This window comes from Castor canadensis, chromosome 6 (genome assembly GCF_047511655.1).
Source record: "Castor canadensis chromosome 6, mCasCan1.hap1v2, whole genome shotgun sequence".
NCBI lineage: Eukaryota > Metazoa > Chordata > Mammalia > Rodentia > Castoridae > Castor > Castor canadensis.
In genome coordinates, this window is record NC_133391.1 from 112118360 (window position 1) to 112144283 (window position 25924).

The following is a 25924-nucleotide window of genomic DNA, read 5'->3' on the forward strand; positions in this document are numbered from 1 at the left end:
AGCAAGACCCTATCTCAAAAATAACCAGAGGAAAAGGTTCTGGAGGCACAATTTAGGCAGGAAGTGAGCAGCTGCCCAGCAAGTGAGAAGCCTGAGTTCAAACCTCAGTACTAGAAAAAAAAAATTGAGGTACTAACAGAAAAATGCCAAGTATTGCTTCTGCGAAAGGAACAAATAGTGTGTACGTCCCCAAATTTCTGATGGTATGTATAAGAAAAATGTTCACAAAAACAAACATGATCATATACAAACTCATACATAGAACATGTTTGTAATAATGGAACTACTCTTTGGGAGGGAAGGAAAGGAAAAGACAATGACAGAGCATCAACAATATTATAAAACAACACCTGTGAAGGTAGAGGATGCAAGTTTATGTATTGAAAGCTGTTGAAAAATGGAGAGTGGGAGGTTTCTGCTGAACCAAAGTATACTCACAGCAGGAATACATTGTGAAACCCTTTTGAACGGTGACTTAGATATTAATGATAAAAGACATGTATACAGGTACGTGGGGAAGAGGGGTGAACAAAGGAGATTATGGTTGATGGACTTCATCTATTTACATGAAATAAAGACACCTCTTAAAATAGTCAGGGAGGGGTCAAAGGGGAGAGCCGGTGGGGGTGATCTAACCAATGTATAGTATAAGCCTACTTAGAATTGTCACAAAGAATGTCCCCTGTACAGGGAATATCCTAATAAGAGAATTTAATGGGGGGTAAAAAAAAAAAAACTGTTGCAAAGAGTGGATAACATCAGACTGGATAGCATCAGACCTGGTTAGTGTGATTTTCTGTATTGGGTACAACTACTATGATCAGAATTTTTGGAGATAGGTATTTTCATGATAAATTGTTTCAGATAATTGAGGCCTTTGTGTTCATCAGCAAAATAAGGATACAGAAAGTCAGGAGTAAAAAATTTCTGAAAATCTTCCATAAAGGGAAAGAAATAGAAGAATAGGAATCATTATTGCATAAAAATTGCAAGCCATGGACTGAAAGTGTGTCTCAAGCAGTAGAGGGCCTGTCTTGCAAGCACAAAGCTCTGAGTTCAAACCCCATACTACCAAAAAATATAAAAATTGCAAGCCATAAAGAACCAGTGGTGCTGTCTGCAATGAAGTTATAGCACTCAGATATTGATAAGAAAAACAAGCAAACCATTTAAAGACGAAATGCAAATAGTCAATGTATACATGCAAGGATATCCCACTATTAATTCCACTAGTAATTAGGGAAATGCAAATGAAAACTAATCAGGTACCATTCCATACCAACCACATGACATTCTCACCAGGCTTTTCAAATGTTAGCAGTATTTATTAAAGATAACCACCAAGCAGTTCCTCCAGTGGATAAAAACCAAGAGAAAATCTACATGTAATAATAGAAAACTAAGTGTAACCTGAAAGTCTGGGGGAAAGAAAGTGAATACACTACTATCTAAGATTGAGTGTCCCCAAAGCAGATCCCAAGACTAAAATTTCAGTGAAAGCAGCTTATTTGGTTGGTCATACCAGAAAGTAAAAATGAGGTCTAAAAAGTAAAAATGAGAAGTTCAAGGTCTGTGCAGATTCCCACTGGATAACAAGCTCTATACTACTGAGATATCTGGGAAATAGAAGGAAGAAAGCTGGACTATTTGTCCCTCTCTGGTTGGTTGGGGGCTGTTCCCTGCCCCATCCAGGCTGAACTCCAGCTGCCAGAGAGTCCCAGGTGTTTGCAATCAGAAGCTGCTGGCATGCACAGGAACGGTGAATGCAAAACACCAAGTGATTCCATGTGTTTTATGACTAAATGTAAGATCTACATAGTCAAGCATAAGTATAAAACCACACATGACTTATTTGACATATAATTTACAAAAATACACAGAAGCCTATAATCCCATCCCGCAGAAGACTGAGGCAGGGGCATCATGAATTCAAGTCCAGCATGGGCTACATAGTGAGACCCTTATAAACATGTAGATTGAACCAGAGGGCTGGGCTTGTGAGAAACTGATTTTGGAATTTTTAAGTTGGGGGCAGCAGGATTTTCTGATGAAGTTCAATTTGGGCTTTAGACCCATTGAGTTTGACATACCTTGAAGGGAGGGAGGGAGAGAGGGAGGGAAGAGGGAATAAAAGAAAAACAAACTGAAAATGTGAAACCATGCCTTTAAAATTAGAAAATTATTTTCAACTGACAAATGTGTATTCAGCCCAATCATCAAAGACAAACAAAAACTCAGTGATTCCCTCCATGTATCTTTTCTTTAAAAGCTGCTGAAAGAAATACTTCAGCAAAATGAAGAAGTAATCCAAAAAGAAGATGGCCTGCTTAAAGGAAATGCCAATCAAAACCACACTAGGATTCCACCTCACCCCTGTTAGAATAGCCATCATCAAAACTACCACCAACAACAGGTGTTGACAAGGATGTGGGGAAAAAGGAACCCTCATACACTGCTGGTGGGAATGCAAGCTGATGCAACCACTCTGGAAAAAAATTTGGAGGCTTCTTAAAAATCTAAACATAGATCTGCCATATGATCCAGCAATCCCACTCCTGGGGATATACCCAAAGGAATGTGACTCAGGTTACTCCACAGATGCCTGCACACCCATGTTTATTGCAGTGCTATTCACAATAGCCAAGTTATGGAAATAACCAAGATGCCCCACAACTGAAGAACGGATCGAGAAAATGTGGTATTTATACACAATGGAATTTTATTCAGCCATGAAGAATGAAATCTTATCATTTGCAAGTAAATGGATGGAACTGGAGAACATCATTCTGAGCAAGGTTAGCCAGACTCAGAAGACCAAAAATCATGTTCTCCCTCATATGCGGACTTCAGATCTAGGGTAAATGCAGTAATATTGGACTTGGGCTAATGACTAGGGGAGACACATACAGGAGGTATGGGGTTAGACAGAAAACCCAAAACATGAAAGCATTTGATGTCCCCAATCCAGAGGAACTAATACAGAAACCTTAAAGCAACAGAGGTCAATATGAGAAGAGGATCAGGAACCAGTGTAAAGATCAGTTACAAATGAATCAAGAGGGAGCATTTCTTGTAATCAATAAAGGGTATGGTAATCACTTTAAAATACCCAAAATTAAGCAGGGCACTGATGGTTCATGTTAGTAATCCTAGCTATTGTGTAGGCACAAATCAGGATTATCTCATTTCGAAGCCAGCCTGGACTAGTAATTCTCGAGACCCTATCTTGAAAAGAAAATCACGAGATGCCTGCGCCCAGATGGCTTGGGAAGACTCGGACAAGGTGAGCTAAGCAGTATGCGGTACTCCCACAGACAACCCTGGGCCAGATCAGCATAGTCCCCTAGACAGACTGACCTCCACCCGGGGAAAAAAGAGAAACTGAGAATAAGCAATAAGAACAATAAAGACATGGCAAAGAGGGTGGGGGCGCCCTGAGCTCTGAAGAGGGGGAGAGGGGAATCCCTCCAGGAACTGTAAATAAACAAGCTGGGCCTGGCTGGAGAGGCTCTGGCGGAAGCGGGGGCACGCACCCAGCCACCAGAAGCGGGAATGCTTGTGAGAGTGGCGGAGGGAGGAAAACTCCACAGAAGAGGGGGGAAGACCCACCTCCCATGTGAGCTGTGAACAAACACGGCGGCTGGCAGGAGCAGCAGCACACGCCCAACATTCAGGAGCGGGAAAGCTTATGAAAGTGACAGTGGGAGGAAAACTCCACAAAAGAGGAGGGAAGACCCACTTCCCATGTGAACTGTAAATAAACACACAGGCTTAAGATAGCGGGAGCAGTGTCACCTCCCCCAAGTGCTTGGAAAGGGGAAAGCTTGGAGCAGCAGCTCACCCACAGGAGAACTCTGAGTAAACAAAGCTTGTGAGGCTAAGGGAGTGTTAAGCTCACTACTGAGATCTGCATAAGTAACTCCTCCAGCAACACCAGGCTAAAAACAGTGGGAAGGCAAACCACGGCCACAGATAGCCATTCACAGACCTGTCTCCAGACTTTTTTTCTCTCTCCCTACCTTTGATGAGAAAACAACCGAACTACACCTGCATGCTGAAAAACTTACTGAAACTGTATTTCATTTGCACTTGGTGGGCTTCTTTTTTTTGTGTGTGTGAGCAATTTTGTTCTACTTTCTGTCTCCCCTTTGAAGAGACAACTACAGAACATCTGAGACACCATCTCCAGGATTGGAGGCTGAGGGACGAACACCAAAAAAAAAAATAAGACTGAAATTTCATTGCATTTGAACTTGGAGGTTTTTATTTTTTATTTTTTATTTTTTTTGTTTTATTTTATATATTTTTTCTTTCATTTACTTATTTTTTTATTTTTATTCTTATCTTTACTCTTTTTATTTTTTATTTTCAATCCTCTCTCTGTCGCTCTAATGTCTTTTCAGCTTACAGTTGATTAGTACACTGTCTGTCCCTATTGATATCTCTGAAACTTCTTTGTTTTGTTTTTATATTCTACTTAATTATTTGTTTTTCCCTTTTCCTTTAACTTTTTTGCTTTCCATCCCCGCTCACCCTTCCATTCTAAATATCACTAGTGCTATTATTACAAACCAAAAAAATACTTAATTGCACACAGTACAGGAACAATAACAATATCAAGGGCAATGATGGAAAGACGGAAAAGAACAGGGAAACCAGTTTCCCCACAGCAAAAAATTAGTACAGGAACCAGAGGGAAAGGAAGAAAACAGATACTCAGATCCAGACTCCAACAAAATGAAGATAAACTATGCCAAAGAACCCAATGAAGCCCACAAGAATAATTTAAAAGAAAACATACTACAGGTACTCAATGAGAATTTTATAGAGGTGATACTGGATATGGTCAAGCAAAATGTACAGGAGACACTCAAGAAATTCCAAGACAACAAAAATAGAGAATTTGAAAAAGCAAAAGAAGAAATAAAGGAAACCATAGAAGCACTGTATAAACACCAAAGTGAAAGAGAGAACATGATGAATAAACAGATAAATGAACTGAGGACAAAAATAGACAACATTAAAGAGGAAACCACCCAGGATATGGAAAACCTCAGAAAAAAACGAAATAGAATTGCAAAACAAAATGGAAGGCCAATCCAGCAGAATAGAACAAACAGAAGACAGAATCTCAGAACTTGAAGATGAAATGGTAATTAAAGGAAAAACCAAAGAACTATTAATTAAACATCTCAAGACCTGTGAAAAGAAAATGCAAGAATTCACCGACTCCATCAAAAGACCAAACTTGAGAGTCATGGGCATTGAAGAAGGAGAAGAGGTGCAAGCTAAGGGAATGCATAATATATTCAACAAAATAATAACAGAAAATTTCCCAAATCTAGAGAAAGATGGTCCCATACAGATACAAGAGGCCTCCAGGACACTAAACGGACCAGATCAAAGTAGAACTACCCCATGACATATCATCATTAAAACAACAAGTTCAGAAACTAGGGAAAGAATATTGAAGGCTGTAAGAGAGAAAAAACAAATAACATACAAAGGTAAACCCATCAAAAACACAGTGGACTTCTCAACAGAAACATTAAAAGCAAGAAGAGCATGGGGTGAGATCTTCCGAGCACTGAATGAAAATAACTTCAACCCCAGGATACTCTACCCAGCAAAACTATCATTCAAAATAGATGGAGCAATAAAAGTCTTCCATGGTAAGCAGAAACTAAAACAATATGTGACCACAAACCCACCACTACAAAAGATCCTTCAAGGGATCCTGCACACAGAAAGTGAAACCCAACTTAACCATGAAAAGACAGGCAGCACCAAACCACAAGAAAAGAAAAGGCAAGAAAGTAGAGAGTAACATCAACTTAGAGACACACAAATCAAACCTTCAAACAACTAAGACAACTAAATGACAGGAATCACCACATACCTATCAGTACTAACACTTAATGTTAACGGACTTAATTCACCCATCAGAACGCACCACTTGATGAAATGGATTAGAAAGGAAGATCCAACAATTTATTGCTTACAGGAGACCCATCTCACCAACAGAAATAAGCATATGCTTAGGATGAAAGGCTGGAAGAAGATTTACCAAGCCAATGGCCCCCGAAAACAGGCAGGAGTAACAATACTTATCTCTGACAAAGTAGACTTCAAACCTACATTGATCAAATGAGATAAAGAAGGACGTTCCATACTAATAAAAGGGGAAATAGACCAAAAGGAAATAATAATCATCAATCTGTATGCACCCAATGTCAATGCACCCAATTTCATCAAATATAACCTGAAAGACCTAAAAGCATATATAAACACCAACACAGTGGTTGTGGGAGACTTTAACACCCTATTATCATCAATAGATAGGTCATCCAAACAAAAAAATCAATAAAGAAATCCAAGATCTAAAATATGCAATAGATCAAATGGACCTAGTAGATGTCTACAGAACATTTCATCCAACCTCTACACAATATACATTCTTCTCAGCAGCCCATGGAACCTTCTCCAAAATAGATCATATCCCAGGGCACAAAGCAAGTCTCAGCAAATATAAGAAAATAGAAATTATACTGTGCATACTATCTGATCACAATGCAGTAAAAGTAGAACTCAACAACAAAAGTAAAGACAAAAAACATGCAAACAGCTGGAAACTAAATAACTCATTACTTAATGAACATTGGATCATTGATGAAATAAAAGAGGAAATTAAAAAGTTCCTGGAAGTCAATGAAAATGAAAACACAACCTACCAGAACTTATGGGACATAGCAAAGGCGTTCCTGAGAGGAAAGTTTATAGCAATGAGTACATACATTAAAAAGACTGAAAGATCCCAAATCAATGACCTAATGATACATCTCAAACTCCTAGAAAAACAAAAACAAGTAAATCCCAAAACAAATAGAAGGAGAGAAATAGTAAAATTAAGAGCTGAAATCAACAAAATAGAAATCAAAAAAATCATACAAAGAATTACTGAAACAAAAAGTTGGTTCTTTGAAAAAATAAACAAGATTGATAGAACCCCGACAAACCTGACTAAAATGAGGAGAGAAAAAAACCCAAATTAGTAGACTCAGGAATGCAAAAGGGGAGATAACAACAAACACCATGGAAGTCCAGGAAATCATCAGAGACTACTTTGAGAACCTATATTCAAATAAATTCGAAAATCTTAAAGAAATGGACAGATTTCTAGATACATACAATCATCCAAAACTGAACCAAGAGGACATTAATCACCTGAATAGATCTATGACACAAAATGAAATTGAAGCAGCAATCAAGAGTCTCCCCAAAAAGAAAAGTCCAGGACCTGATGGATTCTCTGCTGAATTCTATCAGACCTTTAAAGAAGAACTGATACCAACGCTTCTTAAACTGTTCCACAAGATAGAAAGGAAAGGAAAACTGCCTAACACATTTTATGAAGCCAGTATTATACTTATCCCAAAATCAGGCAAAGACACCTCCAAAAAGGAGAACTATAGGCCAATCTCCTTAATGAACATTGATGCAAAAATCCTCAACAAAATAATAGCAAACCGAATTCAACAACACATCAAAAAGATTATTCACCATGACCAAGTAGGCTTCATCCCAGGAATGCAGGGGTGGTTCAACATACAAAAATCAACAAACATAATAGATCACATTAACAGAAGCAGAGACAAAAACAACTTGATCATCTCAATAGATGCAGAAAAAGCCTTTGATAAGATCCAACACCATTTCATGATAAAAGTCTAAGAAAACTAGGAATAGAGGGAAAGTACCTCAACATTATAACAGCTATATGTGACAAACCTACAGCCAGCATTATGCTTAACAGAGAAAAACTGAAACCATTCCCTCTAAAATCAGGAACCAGACAAGGATGCCCACTATCTCCACTCCTATTCAACATAGTACTGGAATTCCCAGCCAGAGCAATTAGGCAAGAAGAAGGAATAAAAGGAATACAAATAGGTAAAGAAACTGTCAAAATATCCCTATTTGCAGACGACATGATCCTATACCTTAAAGACCCAAAAAACTCTACTCAGAAGCTTCTAGAAATCATCAAAAGCTACAGCAAGGTAGCAGGATATAAAATCAACATAGAAAAATCATTAGCATTCCTATACACTAATAATGAGCAAACTGAAAAAGAATATATGAAAACAATTCTATTTACAATGGCCTTAAAAAAAATCAAATACCTAGGTGTAAACCTAATAAAAGATGTGAATGACCTCTACAAGGAAAACTATAAACTTCTGAAGAAAGCTATTGAGGAAGACTATTGAAAGTGGAGAGATCTCCCATGCTCATGGATTGGTAGAATCAACATAGTAAAAATGTCTATACTCCCAAAAGTAGTCTACATGTTTAATGCAATTCCCATCAAAATTCCAATGACATTCATTAAAGAGATTGAAAAATCTACTGTGAAATTTATAAGGAAATACAAGAGCCCACGAATAGCAAAGGCAATACCCAGTCAAAAGAACAATTCTGGAGGTATCACAATACCTGACTTCAAACTATATTACAAAGCAATAACAAACCAGCATGGTACTGGCACAAAAACAGACATGAAGACCAGTGGAACAGAATAGAGGACCCAGATATGAAGCCACACAACTATAACCAACTTGTCTTTGACAAAGGCGCTAAAAATATATGATGGAGAAAAAGCAGCCACTTCAACAAAAACTGCAGGGAAAACTGGTTAGCAGTCTGCAAAAAACTGAAACTAGATCCATGTATATCACCCTATATCAATATTAACCCAAAATGGATCAAGGATCTTAATATCAGACCACAAATTCCAAAGTTGATATAGGAAAGAGTAGGAACTATGCTGGAGTTAGTAGGTATAGGTAAGAACTTTCTCAACGAAACCCCAGCAGCACAGCAACTAAGAGATAGCATAGATAAATGGGACCTCATAAAACTAAAAAGCTTCTGTTCATCAAAAGAAATGGTCTTTAAACTGAAGAGAACACCCACAGAGTGGGAGAAAATATTTGCCAGCTACACATCAGACAAAGGTGTGATAACCAGAATATATAGGGTACTTAAAAAACTAAATTCTCCCAAAACTAATGAACCAATAAAGAAATGGGCAAGTGAACTAAACAGAACTTTCTCAAAAGAAGAAATTCAAATGGCCAAAAAACACATGAAAAAATTCTCACCATCTTTAGCAATAAAGGAAATGCAAATTAAAACCACACTAAGATTCCACCTCACCCCTGTTAGAATAGCCATCATTAGCAACACAACAACAGGTGTTGGCGAGGATGCGGGGAAAAAGAAACCCTCTTACACTGTTGGTGGGAATGTAAACTAGTACAACCACTGTGGAAAAAAATTTGGAGGCTACTTAAAAAGCTGGACATCAATCTACCATTTGATCCAGCAATACCATTCTTGGGGATATACCCAAAAGACTGTGACACAGGTTACTCCAGAGGCACCTGCACACCCATGTTTATTGCGGCACTATTCACAATAGCCAAGTTATGGAAACAGCCAAGATGCCCCAACACAGACGAATGGATTAAGAAAATGTGGTATCTATACACAATGGAATTTTATGCAGCCATGAAGAAGAACGAAATGTTATCATTGGCTGGTAAATGGATGGAATTGGAGAACATCATTCTGAGTGAGGTTAGCCTGGCTCAAAAAACCAAAAATCGTATGTTCTCCCTCATATGCGGACATTAGACCAAGGGCAAACACAACAAGGGGATTGGACTTTGAGCACATGATAAAAGCTTTAGCACACAAGGGAGGGGTGAGGATAGGTAAGACACCTAAAAAGTTAGGTAGCATTTGTTGCCCTTAATGCAGAGAAACTAAAGCAGATACCTTAAAAGCAACTGAGGCCAATAGGAGACGGGGACCAGGAACTAGAGGAAAGGTTAGATCAAAAAAAATTGACCTAGAAGGTAACACACACACACAGGAAATTAATGTGAGTCAACTCCCTGTTTGGCTATCCTTATCTCAACCAGCAAAAACCCTTGTTCCTTCCTATTATAGCTTATACTCTCTCTTCAACAAAATTAGAGATAAGGGCAAAATAGTTTCTGCTGGGTATTGAGGGGGTGGGGGGGAGAGGGAGGGGGCAGAGTGGGTGGAAAGCAAGCAGGTGTGGGCAGGGGGGAGAAATCACCCAAGCCTTGTATGCACATATGAATAATAAAGCAATTTAAAAAAAAAAACTAAACATTGATCTACCATTTGATCCAGCAATCCCACTCTTGGGGATATACCCAACAGACTGTGACACAGGTTACTCCAGAGGCACCTGCATACCCACGTTTATTGCGGCACTATTCACAATAGCCAAGTTATAGAAACAGCCAAGATGCCCCACTACTGACAAATGGATCAAGAAAATGTGGTATCTATACACAATGAAATTTTATGCAGCTATGAAGAAGAACGAAATGTTATCATTCACTGGTAAATGGATGGAATTGGAGAACATCATTCTGAGTGAAGTTAACGTGGCCCAAAAGACCAAAATCATATGTTCTCCCTCATATGTGGACATTAGATCAAGGGCAAACACAACAAGGGGATTGGACTTTGAGCACATGATAAAAGCGAGATCACACAAGGGAGGGGTGAGGATAGGTAAGACACCTAAAAAATTAGGTAGTATTTGTTCCCCTTAATGCAGAGAAACTAAAGCAGATACCTTAAAAGCAACTGAGGCCAATAGGAGACGGGGACCAGGAACTAGAGAAAAGGTTAGATCAAAAATAATTAACCTAGAAGGTAACACACATGCACAAAAAATTAATGTGAGTTAACTCCCTGTATAGATATCCTTATCTCAACTAGCAAAAACCCTTGTTCCTTCCTATTATTGCTTATACTCTCTCTTCAACAAAATTAGAGATAAGGGTAAAATAGTTTCTGCCGGGTGTTGGGGAGAGGGAGGGGGCAGAGTGGGTTGTAAGGGAGGGGGTGGGGGCAGGGGGGAGAAATGACCCAAGCATTCTATGTACATATGAATAATAAAAATATTTTAAAAAATGAATCAATCTGGGTTGTAACACATTTGTACGTGAAAGCAATGATCTCTCTGTATAGCTGTCCTTAACTAGCGAGAACGCTATGTCTTTTTTTTTTTTTTTGTCTTTTCTTTTTTGGTACTGGGATTGAACCCAGGGCCTCGCACATGCTAGGCAAGGGCTGTACCACTGAGCTACATCCCAGCCCCGCTATGTCTTTCTTATTATTGCTTATTTCTACTCTTCAATGGAACTGGAGAAAAGCGCAGAACAGGTTCTGCCTGAAATCGAGGGGGGAGGTGGGGGGCAGGGGGGAGAAATGACCCAAACAATGTATGCACATGTGAATAAACGAATGAAAAAAAATAAAAATAAAAAATAGAGAAGATGGCATGGGACCAGGAAGCATGATTCAACAGGCAATATTCCAGCTGTGTTTAACTGGCTAAAAAAAACAAACAAATATCAGTGGTTCGTTGACATCTGGGACACGAAGTAAGAAGTAAGTTCATCAGAAATAAAATGTTTGTAGACACAGCAGTAATGGGGAAGGCAATAGGGCAATCATTAATTCAAAGTAGGAAAAAAAGTAAAAGCATAAAATGCTGCTTTTCTCAATGGTGGGTAACATGCCCATACATACTTAAAATGATGTGATGGATGCCTGACCCCAAATCTGATCCCTGTTTTGGGACAAAATGAGAAGAAAGTGGAGGTGGCGTGAGCACCAATCCTCATCCATCAAGAAATCACTATATAATGTACAGTGTAATAAATCAGGACATGTCATAATTTATGAGAAAATGTTAGGACAAAACTGCTAAAAGTTGAAAGTCATTGCTCTGGAGAATTAGAAGGGGTGGAACAGGGGACTGCTAGGATTTTTATAAGCTTTCAGAGGCTTTTAATAATGACGTGTTATTAAATGCATTCACTTGAAAAACTAAAAAAATAATAATTTCAAAAGAACCACCAAAGGTATCTACCAAAGGAAAAAGCTAAGAGAATAGTGCTGCCTCTGGGCAAAAATACCTGAGGTTGGAAAGAACAGAACCAGGGGACCGCTGTTTTCATTGTAAGTCTTTTAGAACCATTGGGTTTTACTAAGCCATTTTCATAAATTTCTGTAGTAAAAACAATTCTTTCTTAATAGAAAGTTGCACCAGTTCACAAGTGGTAGTCTCCTTTTACTCTTTGTACATCCCCTGTAAAATTGCAAGGAAACTCTGATGACAATGTATCTTCATGGTCAGTTTTTGAAAGCATAATTAACCACAAATCACACAAAAGCTCACACACCAATTGTTAGGAAACCATCAGGCATTCTCCCACGGTCCCTGCTTTGTTCATCTTTCATAGAGAATCAAATCTACTTTTCCACATTGATTTATGAAGTACAACTGTAAGATGGTAATTCAAGACAAAGACATACCGTTGCGGGAAATTATGAGCTGAGATAAAGGACACTGAGGCAGTTTAGCAGGAAGCAACGTTTTATTGTGCCGGCACAGACCCAGCGGACTCATGTCCAAAGGCTGAACCCCAAGAACAAAGGGGTCTCACCTTATATACCCTTGCAAGCAGGATACAGAGGCAATAAAATTAAAAAGCAAGGTTTAACCCATATATGGTTACATGCAATTCTATAGGCTACTTCACCTAGCGCTAAGTGCCCTTCTACCCCTAGTGCTATGTGACCTTCCTCACCTTTGAATTCTTTAGGTTTTATCTCTCTGCTATGCCATCCCTTCCCCTCTGCTCCTTTATCAGAGCTCAAGCTTGTCTATTTTCTTCTCCTGATCCTCCTCCCTGCTACAATACGATCTAAGCATTCAGGTTAACGTATTTTATGGTTCTATGAAGTTGTAATTATGTAACACCCACTTTCTTACAGGCAGTGTTTCTCACAATGTCTCCAGTACACCTGCTGCAGGCGTGGGGTCCAGAATCTCCCACCTTTCGATTGCACCCTAGAGGATTCTGAAGCCTGCGCAAGTTTGTGAAGCACTGATTCAGAGTGCTCTTGCACCCTGCATAAGAAAAAAAAATGAGTCTCTTTTTTTATCCCTAGTACATCTAAGTGAAGTTAAGACAGAAAAGCATACAAAAGATAAATCACTGTATAAAAATTAAAGATAAAATTGTAAAAATTTGATTTACATAATGCTGGTCTATTTTAAAAACTAAAGATTTTCACTTCTTAAGTGTATAATAAATATGAAAGTATTTTATATAAGTAAATAGCTTCATAGTAAGCTCAATGATGAATGTCCCTTAACAAAACCATTTTTAATAGTTAATAAATGAAAAAGTCAGGCACGGGTGGCTCATAGCTATAATCTTAGTTATTCAGGAGGCAGAGATCAGGAAGATTGTGGCTCTAGCCACCCAGGCAAATAGTTCAAGAAACCGTATTTCAAAAAAAAAAACCCATCACAAAAAAGGGCCAGTGAAGTAGCACAAGGTATAGGCCCTGAGTTCAAGCCCCAGGATCCCCCACACACAAAAAAAATTAATTAAATAAATAAAATAATGAAAAACTACAAATCATGGAATCAGCCTAGGTGCCCAACAACCAATGAATGGATAAAGAAAAAATATATATGCACCATGAAGTATTATTCAACCATACAGAGTAATGAAATTGTCATTTGCTAGAAAATGGATAGAACTGGAGATGATGTTGAATAAGATAGGCCAAGTTCAAAAAGCCAAATATTGCATGTTTTCACTTATATGTGGAGTGGAATCTAGGCTTAAAATGATTCTGATGGTGGTGATAGTGATATCATGATGATGATGATATAATAATAGTGGGACTTGTGTGTAAACAGGACTGTGATGGGGGAGGAGGATCAAAGACCATTACATATATGTATGTGTACATATGGAGATAGCATAATGAAATCCACCAAAAACACTTTGAAAAGGTGGGGAAAAGAGTGGGGCATTAAGGGACTGTAATAGAGGGAGTGAGCTTATTTAGAGGAGGTCAACTTGTTCAAAGAACACTGTACACATCTGTGGAATTATCACAACAAAACCCCCTCATACTATTAATATATGCTAATAAAAATAGTGTTAAAAAAAAGAAAAACTACAAAACACAACCCAATTAAGTAACATGACTTTGTCAGTGGAAGGTTAGCTGGCCAGCTGCTGAAAGGATTCAGAAAAATAATTACCTTTGAAAGATTGAAGCTTGTGATTAAGAATGTTCCAGCTGGTGGTGGGGAAAGCAAAATACATAATTAAATAAGCATTGGGAATAGAATTAGAGACTCTATAGTGAATGTATCACAAAAGGGATAGAGCCTCTTGCCAAACAAGACAGAAGCATACAATCTACATGAGGTGTGCTATTCCTGTGACAACAGGAAGTGACATTAGCAACCAATTCCAATGATCTGTTCTTGCCTTTCTGTTCCCTGGGAGACCTCACGTGTTCCTCAGACAATACATTGACATTTCTGTTAAACCACTTTCTTCTTGGAACTTAAAAGAACAAATCACATCACTGTGTGGTATTTCAAATAACTTTGTAGTTAATAATGAAAGTACACGTGAAGCTAAATTATTGGGAGACAAAGTTTAGGTGCTATCTACTTCTTTGGCACCTGAGCCATAGGACACACACAAGACAGGCCCAGCTGTTCCTTGGTTCTTGAATACTTGAATACCCTGCCTAAGATTAGGACACTGCCCCAGGTGCAGCAAAAAAAAAAAAAAAAAAAAACACCCACAAAGAGTAGGAAGATAGTAAAGAGTGAGTTATTAGCAAACAAAAGCATACCTTGAGGAGTGAGGGGCAGCTTGGAAGGTGTCAGGGTCTGAGGTTTCATAAAATAGGGTGGGTTACTAGGTGACCTAAAATTGAGCCCCTCCTTTTTTTTGCTCCACCTCAAATGGTTTGATGTCTATGCACTGGCTGCCAGGGTGTGGGAAGGCACAGCCTGCACATTTGATCCTCTGGCCCTCCCAAAATGATCCTCTTTTGTCTGGTTTGCAGCTGCCAGAACAAGGTCATATGTCAGTCATTTGGCCCTCATCAGCATCCTGACCTAGATATGGTGAGTGGGCTCCATGAGGAGGATATTGGGCCATTATGTCAATCGTTGGTCCAGGGTGTGGGCCATCTGGGATTTTAGAATGGAATCTTGTAGCCCAACACATTCCTCATTCCTGCTCATGTCCACCTATCTTCCTATGCTAACATTATAAGTAATCTAGAGTTTATTTAAAGTATATATGAGAATCAGGTGTGACACTGAATGCCTGTAGGCCCAACACTTAGGAGGCTAAGGTGGGAGGATTGCTTGAGACCAGAATACACAGTGAGACTCTGTATCAAATAAACAAACGAAAAGTATGCATCAAGGTAGGTATGAATTATATGTAAATGCCATTCCATTTTATATAATGGACTTGAGAATCTGTGGATTGTGGTGTCCACAGAGGGTTCTGGAACCATCCCTTGAGACACCAAGAGATGATTCTATGCTGAGGCAGAGGAAACCTCATCTCTAGATTCCAAAGCTCAGTACAAGTCCTAATCAAGCAATGGTGAGATGTTACCAGGCCCCTCCATTAAGAGCCAAGTGCCTCCTCCACCCATGCCATGCCTCTCCATCTTTTCTCATAACTACATTAGTTCATGTCTTTATTTTTTCTCACTTAGAATGTGAAATAACCTGATCTGTGGGTTTTCAATCCCTGATCTCCCTCCCTAACAATCTATCATAAAAGCGACCACAGAGAGTCTATCTAAGCTGTACCTTGATTGTATCACTGGCTCTCTTGTCTCCTTAATGCTCATACAGCAAAAGCCAAAGTCCACCCTAGCCTTGAGAAGCCTGTGCCATTGGTAGAGACCAAACTCTTCAGAATTAGCATCTACCACTTCCACTCTTATACCACTGTATATAACTCTATACCTGTTATACAAACCACTTCAGCTCCTTACAAGCAGATAAACTCAAGTTTTGCCCCACTTGTGCTCTTCTTATTCCATTCTCTCCGCTATAATTCTTACTCCTGAGAATTTCCAATCTAAACCTGCCTGTTCTTCAAACCCCACCCCATCCCAGCTGTACCTCTTTCACAAAATCTTCCTTCTTATCTCCATTACAGCCCTTAAATACTGTTTTGCCTCTGTTATCAGTAAGCAGTAACAGTAAAGAAATAAGTAAATTGAATGTTACTTATTTATTTTATTACTTTAATCATATTATTGTTGTACTGGAGATTACATTGTGACATTTACAAAAGTTGTTACACTATAGTTGATTTCACCCCCTCTACTATTCTTTATCCCCATCCCCCATTCCTGGAATAGTTTCAATAGATCTCATTTTTCCATTTTCATATTGTCAATTTATATTGACTAAAACAAATTTGGATTCTCCTGATTCTGTGATTCTTTGGGCTTTCCCTCAAGGGTCAAGTGATGACTACTACTGCTTCAGAAATCAATTCCATGTTCAGTGTGAGAAGAAGACAGAAAGGGGAGTAGTGCCAGGTTTATGTGGCCCTTTTGTTCAGAAAGCAAAACTTGCTCCAAATCCTCCTTCCTCCAGGGGATTTCCATCCCCTTATACTTCAGTGGTCAGAAGAACTGGGGCACATGGCCACTCTTAGCTGCCAGGACAGTTAAGAACATGGAGCAGATTGGCTGTGACTGACTCAGACCAATGGTTCTCACCCCAGACTGCACATGAGAATCACTGAGGGAACTTTACTGGCAGGCCACCCCCCCTCACTGCCCCAAGAGTCTAGTTAATACACATAATAATTTAGGAAAACTGGCTTAAAACCAACCCTGATCTATCATCTGGACCCAGCACATTCTCCCCAACTCCCACCACAAAACCAGTGATATCTTGGCATTGAAAAAAGGAAGATGGATACATGAATGTGGTTAACAGTGTTGAATATAGCTATCTTGCCAGATTGCCAGCTGTTTCAGGGCAGAAACTATACCTTATTCATCTCTGTCTCCCCTCAAGATGTACAACATGCCAAAAATGTTGAAAATTAGATAAACTCATAGATGTCAAGATATTAATATATTGATATATATATATTACAAGATGAACTAAATAGAATTTTGTGTATCATCTTTGGAACCTCATAACCTGTTTGATTCTTTATAAGAATGAGCCTCAAGTTTTAAGTAACCAATTTACAAATAATCTGTTTGCAAATAAATAATAAACAAATTACCAGTAGGAAATAAGCAATATTCAGCTCTTTTAATCATGTATTGGTTTTCTTCTATGAGAGTAGAAAACCATACTAACTTTTCCCTTATTTGCAGGATACCTGGTAGCTGTGTGTCCTCAGTATGGCAAAATTACCAAGAGAGAAAATTATCTTCCCATGACTCTAGTCCTCCTGTATCCATCTTTCTCTTACATAATCATTGACTCCACTCTCTACATCTGATTTTTTTAAAAAGTGGTTTTTTTTCAGACCATGACACATGAAGGCTCATAACACACTAACACTGTTCTTAATGAAAAATTGCTATGGGCAATGTTAGATTGAAATACCCTATATAATTTCTACCATACATTCAGTCCTATGATAATAAATTCTATTCATTCAAGTTGAGTTGGCATTTCATTCTATTAGCTACATGGCTATGATTGCATTCCCAACCAACAGGGTAAGCAAACTTGATGGACCCTTTCCCTGTCCATTAAAAGTAATGCTAGTCCCCCAATGTTTTGGCTTAGGGCTCACTAGCTGCCTGAGCAGATGACCCCAAATCTCAATACTTAGCCCAGTAGAGGTTTAGTTCATGCTGGCATGAACACACAGGCATTTCTGATCAGCAAGCAGTCTCTAGGTTGTGATTCAGGGTATTCAGGCTCTTTGCATTTTGTGGCTTCTGTCTTCCACAAGGGATATCTAAGGTTGTAACCAAAGAAGAAAGCTCATGAAGGAACACTTATGGGAAGTTTGACAGGAAGGACAGCCTGGCGCATTTGCCCAAGTCCCACTGGCTAAGACCTTGTCACATACCCACAACCAATTGCAAGAGGCTGGTTAATATAGGTTAGCTGTAGACCAAGGGGAAGAGGAAGCAGGTTTGGTGAACAGCCAGCCAGGTTCTGGCACACCCAGAAAGAGAAAGCAATTAATTCCAGGCTTACAACTTGAGCCCTGCTTTCCCAGTTTTTTGAATCTTTGTTCTGGGATTAATGGGTGTGGATGGATGGTCTGGAAGTGCATCTTGCTTCTAGTGAGGGTCTTTGAAGTGTTTGCAACCAGAAGACTCAAAGGCACTGATGCTGATTGTTCTCCAATGATTGTGAGAAATGCAAGCAGAATTCAGGTCTTCTCTGCAAAGAATTCCGTATTTTAGGAAAGTGGTTCACACATGAGCACAGAGGAGTTGTTGGATTATCTTTCTTATATAAAGAATGGGACAAGTACTCTCATTTTTGGCACATGGAGATAATTTCACTATGTAGAGCTTTTTAACATTATGCATTGGGCTTAGATTTTAGTTCTGTATTAAGTGTATAATCATAGTCTGTGTCACCATATTTGGTGAAAGGTGTCTTTCCATTGTGGAACATTTTCTTGGTTGGCCTTTCCACCTAGACTAGGAAGCCTGTCTTTGCAAAGTAGGCCATTACTAACACCTTTTCCTGGAAGGTCTTTGTTCAGAACTCTAAACAAAGAGTTAGCCTCTTTGTTCAGAGGAAGTCTGAACTCTGTGGCCTCAGTTGGTGAGTGCCTCCTGCTGGTTCTTTACCACCCAGCAGGCCCTGTGGTCCATTCCCAGACAGCCTGGCAACCTCAACATCCTTCTTATTTCCCATCTTTCCAGCACTTTGTGTCATTGGGGTTGAAATCAAGAATACTGTCAATTTGCTGAGTACAAACAAAGAGGCAGAAAGTAGCCTCATCCAGATTCAATGGTTGTGAATTTCCAACTTAAAATTTTAACTATTGACTGGAGGTGTAGCTCAGTGGTAGAACACTTACCTAGCATGCATAGAACCATGGGCTCCATTCACAGCACCTCAAAAAAACCCAAAACCCAACACTACTACTATGGAACATAAAAATGATTGTGTTGACCAGAGTTTTCCACAGAAACAGAGCTAACACATATATGTATATTATATCACATATGTATACACGCATATATATATATATACACACACATACACATACATACATAAGAGGGAGGAGAGTGGGGGTGGGGAGGAGAGAGACAGAAAGAGAGATACATTATAAGGAATTGGTCATGCAATTGTGAGGACTGGCAAGTCTGAGATGTGTAGGGCCAGCCAGCAGCCTGGAAATTTGGCCAGAAGTTGACATTGCAAACTGGAGGCAGAATTTCTCCCACAGAACATCTGTTTTTGCTCTTAATGCCTTCAACTGATTGGACAAGGCTCACCCAGGTGGTGGAAGGGCCTTAATTTAAGGTTAATTTATTTTAGGTGTTAGCCACATCTATTAAATACCTTTACAGCAACACCTAGATTAGTGGTTGGTTAAATCACTGGTACTATGACCTAATCAAGTTAACAGAGAAAACTAACCATCTGCGGTAACTGAAAATGTGACTGTGCTCTATGACTCCTGGGAGTCACTTTGTTTTCACATCAGAAAAGTTCTTGGAGGGCTTGGGGGCATGACTGAAGTGGTAGAGTGCCTGCCCAGCAAGCACAAGGCCCTGAGTTCAACCCCCAGTACTGCCCCCCAAAAAGAAAGAGGGCTAGAGGTATGGATCAAGTGGTAGAGTTCCTGCCTAGCAAACATGAAGCCCCGAGCTCAAATCCCAGTATCGCAAGAGAAGGAGGGAGAAAGGGAGAGAAGGAGGGAGAGAGGGAGGAAGGGAGGGAGAGAGGGAAGACTGGCTCTTGAGAAAATGGCAGCACTCTTGCAGACTGAAGTCACATTTGTTGATCTTTCATGATGCTTTTTTAAAAGATGGACCTATGGGAATAGTGTGGTTCAGTCTAAACAGAGTGACAGCCACACTCTAGAGGTTTCTGATTTATGCTTGGGTCTTACTTGTCCCTTCCTTCCCCACAGTTCAGTGATTTTTTCAAGCTTAGGTCAACAATGGAAAGTGAAGTCTAACTTTTAAGATTGTCACTCCAATGCCCCTGAAATTCCAGCTGGGAGTCTTGCCCTTGATTTTTCTCCATGCTTCCAGGTATTTGCAATTTTAAAACATTCCTCTTGAAAATTCAAATGGCTGGCCTTCAGCTCTGCAAACTTTGAACAATCGTGTACATTGAATGTGCTTTGTCAAAATCTGTTTCTTTTCATAGCCTGTGGCTTGTGAGTGATTTCTGGGAAATGTTGATTATAAGATAAGCTCTTTTCAGTCAGTTTCAAAAAGTGACCCCCAAGTAGGTAACTATCGAATAGAAGCATCTTTACAGAAAAGTGAGGAGGTGAGCAAACCCCTCTGGAGTGCCAGCCTCATGAACTGCCCATCAGCATAGTAAAAGCATGACCGGACAGCACCAGGACTGGGGGGAGGGGCTGCCCCCGCAGCCAGGGGCAATGGGTGGGATGGAGGGGGAGCTTTGGGTGGTTTTTGTATTTTAACTTTTCAACACAAATGCTAAGGCCAGGGAGAGGGCAGGAAAATAGTCATGCTTCAACATAAGCCAGCCCTCAGATCCGTCCTTGAGTCATTCTAAGTGGAATGGAGTAATTGTCTCATTGGAGACCTGCAGAACAGCTTATGGGAAAGAACGATTTGTACCGGGAATATATTCACTAGCTTGAGTATCAGAGGCCACATGCAGCTCGAAACCATTATCTTGCCATTATCTGTACTCTGGCAGCCTTGACACTTGAGGTGCAGAAACCCACGTGCTGCTGTGACAGCTAGCCACCCCCTCCAGCTCTATGCTGTGAGAGGGACAGCAGGGGGAGGTGGGGGGAGTTGAGTGGAAGGAGATCAGGGAACGTAGAGGCCTTGTGCAAGCAAGCACCGGGTGAGGGCCTATTTTCAGTTTCCTGGAGCCCTCCTACTGGTTTAGCTTAAATTGAGAGGGGATTTGGTTTGCCTCACTGGCTGTTTCCTTCCCACTCAATTCCCAATTACAGCTTTTTTCATTGTCATTAAAATTCATTTAATATGCACTTTTTTTGGCATGGTCTTCTGCTGAAATCTGCAATGTCCCTGAAACAGTAACAATGAGCTGAACTCAGAGAGAAGGCATAGGTTTCAATCCTGGGTCGTCTTTGGAGTATTCATGAAAATATTTAGCTGCAAGGGCCTTGTATCTCTTCGTGTGCCTGGGCAGGACAGTGTTGACTATGAAGACACACACACACACACACACACCCCACACACCACACACGCACACCACAGACACGTATGCACACGCACACACACACACATTGCAACCTGAACATGAAGGCCTTTGGGAACCTGGGGGATGTGCAGGGAGTCAGTGTGGTCTCCCGAATTTGCTCTGTGTCTCCATGCAACTTCACCCTCCCATCCCCCACAAGCTTGTGTTCAGAATCCCACTAATAGCCCTTCCTTTTTCTGTTATTTGGTTCAAATCTTCAAGTGATATGATTGTCTCCACTCATCTTTTTTTAAGTCAGGCCTTGTAATAGCTCAATAAGGGTTGGCTGCTTGTGGGAGCAGAGCCCCCCTGACCAATCAACTGTGTGGTCCAGAGAAGCAGTCTGCTTCCCTCTCTGAGTGAGGCATGGCCGGCTGGGCAGGCGTTCTGTGCAGGCCCAGGCTTGGCCTGTACCAAACACTCCAGCAAGTTGCTTAAACTTTCCTGGACTTCATTTCCTCAACTGGCACATGCTGGTAGCACCTATTTCAGCTCTCACTGATCACTCCTGCACTCAAAGTCAACATCATGGACAGGATGTTCCTGGGGTGCCCCCAACCCCAAAGTCATATGTTGAAACCCTAACCCCCAATGTACCTTGGAAAGTAATTATGTTTAGATAAAGTTGTGAAGGTGAGGTCTCCATGATGGCTTTAGTGTCCTTATGAGAAGAGAAAGAACCTGGAGTTCATTTTCTCTCAACCTTGTGAAGAAACAGTAAGCAGGCTGGTGACCATCTACAAGCAAGGCAATGGGCCCTCACCAGAACTGACCACACCTGCACCCTGACCTTGAACTCTCAGCTTTCTGAACTGTGAGGACAAATTTCTCTTGTTTAAGCACACAGTCTATGGTATTTTACTATGGCAGCCCAAGCTAAGAAACATTTATTGTGCTTCTATTTCCAGGCACTGTGCTTGGGAATGAGGACACAAGTGAACAAAAGTGAGCCACGTCTGCCCACAAGCATGGACTTGACAGTCTAGAGACATATGAGATCACAGCCCATGCTCCTACCCCAGACCAATGTTGAGATTCCCTCCAGCATTCTGCCATTCATCAAGGATTTATTGAGCACTTCCTATAAGTCATATAGGTACTAGACATCCGAAGATAAATAAGACATGATTTCTGATCTCATGAAGCTCGAAGCTCACAGTTTAGTTGAGTCAAGCAAACGGTCATGGTAGAAAAGCACAAGTTAACAGGTAGGATATGATATTTGGAAAGGGGAAACTTGGTTTGGCTGAGGAACTCAGAGAAGGCTTCCCAGAGGGGGTGACAGCTGAGGTGAGCTTTGAAGGATGAGAAAGGTTTGTCAGGTGCTCACACTCTAGAAGTGTATAGGGTGAGGACAAGCTATGGGCATTCCAACCACAGAAGACAGCATGCAAAGCAGGGGAGTTGGAGAAATTCTGGTAAATTCCAAGAAATAGAAACACTCTAAAATTGTGGGAACATAAAGTTTAAGGATGAATATGGCAAAAAAAAAACTGCAGCTAGAAAAGCAGTAAGAGGTCAAATTATTCCTATTACCTTGGATGCCTTGCTAAGTAGTTTAAATTTTATTGCATGCCCCATGGGAAGTCATGAAAGAATTTAAAGTAGGGGATTCATCTCAGTAATTAATCTAAATAATTTCAGATTTATTTTTTACACAGGGGGACAGGAGAGGAATGAGGGGACAGGAGAGGAGTGAGACCAGAGACAGAGGCAGTTAGAGAAATAGAAAGAGAATGACAGAAAGAGAGAGAGAAAGAGGACAATACCAAGTCAACAGCTTCCCACCTATAGACCCAATGCTGAGGACCAGATGAGGACCTGGAATGACAAGGTCACAGAGGGGAGGGAGAGGAAGTGAGCAGCTCCAGAGCATTTTATGACATAGAGCTGACAATGTGGAATTGAAAGTGGGCTTTACACACATATATGAAATAGAAAGATGAAACCACTTGTAATTGCTTTAACTGGGGTGGGAAGGGCATTGGAGAAGGGAGATGGTGGGGTTGATCTAGCCAATGTACAATGTAAGGCTATTTGGAATTGTCACAATGAGTCCCCGTACAATGAATATATGCTAATAGAAATGGGCGTAAAGAAAGAATGTGGATTCTAGAGCTGGCCAGGGACCACAGATATATAAATGCTGGCCAAAACAGAACAGGTATATGGGGTACACCTGTGAAGGTATGTATATTTGGAGATGAAAATAAAGAGCAAAATGGGCTGGGGGTGTGGCTCAGTGGTAGAGCACTTGCCTAGCATGTAGGAGCCCCTGGGTTCCATCCCAGCACGGAAAAAAGAAAGTGAAGGACAAAATCTCATGTTTTCCAGTTTTTTTCAGCAGGAAAAAAAAAAAAACAGGAAAAGCTAGATAATTCTATGAGGACGCATGATTACTGAGATTTGGGCAGGCAAGTATAGTTGTTGTTTTTTAACATTTCAATCTCCATAATGTATAAAAAGTACTAAAAAATCAAAAAGGAGCAAATACTGATAGTAAAATGAGCAAAAGGTATGAACAGAAAAGATACAGACATCACAGGAAAGGTACAAATGGCCCTTAAACATATGATAAACTTCTCAACATTACCAAAAGTCAGAGAAATGCTAACTAAAACTTGACATCATATTCTGGTGTGACCCCTATGAAGACAACTTGGCAAGATGAAGTATACAGCAACCTATATAGTCTTTTAAGTTTAATCTAAAATGACTCAAACCTCCAGATTCAAATTCCAATTTATAGGGAGTACAGGAGACAAAAGAACAAATCAAAGGACATTATCATAAAATCAAAATTTTGAACATTTATCTTTCCAGAGGTACAGGAGTTTGAACTCAAGGCCTCACACTTGCTAGGCAGGTGCTCTACCACTTGAGCCACTCAGCCAGCCCTGTTTTGTGTTGAGTATTTTTTGAGATAGGGGCTTGTGAACTATTTGTTTGGGCTGGCTTCGAACCATGATCCTCTTGATCTCTGCCTCCTGAGTAGCTAGAATTACAGGCATGAGCCTCTGGCACCTGGCTTGGACATTTCTTTTTTCAGAAACTAGCTTGGACACTAAAAATTATTAATGCCATAAACTAGTTATGACCCAAATGCCAATCAGTGGAATGGAGAGAGTGTTATATAAAAATAACACAATTGGGTGCTTTAATTGCCCTTAACAGAAGAGACGAATTTCACAAATAGAATGTGAAAGAAACAGAATATTTAATACTCTACAGTTCCATTTACATCAAGTTCATAAACAGACTAAACTACTCTGTGATGTTAGGCAGGACAAGTGTTTACATTTAAGGGGATGGTGACAAGCAGGGTCAGGGGCTGTTCAACTTGTAAAAATTCATAGAGCAATAAACTTAGGCTTTGTTGTATATATCTCTTTGAAAACTTTTCCCCCCTGTGGTGTAACACATACGATGATGTGTATTCAGTGTAATCATCTTAAAGTGCAGTTACATGGGCTTTGACATTTACATGCATCCTGTATTCCACCACACAGACCAAGACATCAGGCTTTTTCAGAGCCTCAGAAGGTTCTTTGATACCCTTCCCAGGCTATATCACCACCAACACACACATACACATGCACGCATGCACACACGCACGTGTGCACACACCACTATTCTGACTCCTGTTGTTTTAGTTTCTCCTGTGGTGAACTTCATCATTTCTGAATCTGACTTTTTTGGTGTTTGATCTTTTTTTTCTTAGGCATAATGCCTGAGATTCTCTGTTATTGTCATCCATATCAATAGTTTTTTAAATTGTTCACTATATGAATATAACACATTGCATTTGATGGATAACTGGGTTGTTTCCAGTTTTGAGGTATGAATAATTCCTGTACATGTGTTTCAGTAGACACAGGCACACTTTTTTCCTTGGTTATATTTTATTTTGAAATGTTGGGTATGAAACCCAGAGTTCTGTGTTTGCTAGGCAAGTGCTCTACCACTTAGATACACCACCAGCCCCTCCCAGGGAGTGGACTTGCTGGGTCATTAGGTGGGCAGATTTTACTTTTAGTAGATAGTATCAAACCCTCTTCCAAAGTAGCTGTACCAACTTTATTCCAACTGAATACATTAGAGTTTTAACATTTCTGTAACCTTATCAGTTCTTGAGCTTGTCATCTTTCTGATTATAGCCATATTAGTGGGTATGTATTTTGTCATGGTTTTCATTTGTATTTCTCTTATGACTAATGACATTGAACATCTTTCCTTATATTTATTAGTCATTTGGGCATCTTTTAGTTTTGTGAAGTATCAATTAAGTCTGGTCCATTAAAAAACATTTGGATTGTCTTATTATTTGTGGATTTGTAGGAGTTCTGTATATATTCTGGATATCTGAGAACTTGGTCAAATATAAGCACTGAATCTATCTTCTCAATTTGTGCTTTTCTTTTTACTTTATTAATTGTATATTCTGATTTGATGAACATTTCCTATTAAAATTGTAGGCCCCAAAGTAACCACGTGGAGAGGAGTGATCTGGCCAAGAGATTCTTTATTGCTGGGTGGGAGAGAGAGAGAACAGAGAGAGAAAGAGAGGGGGTGGTGGGCAGG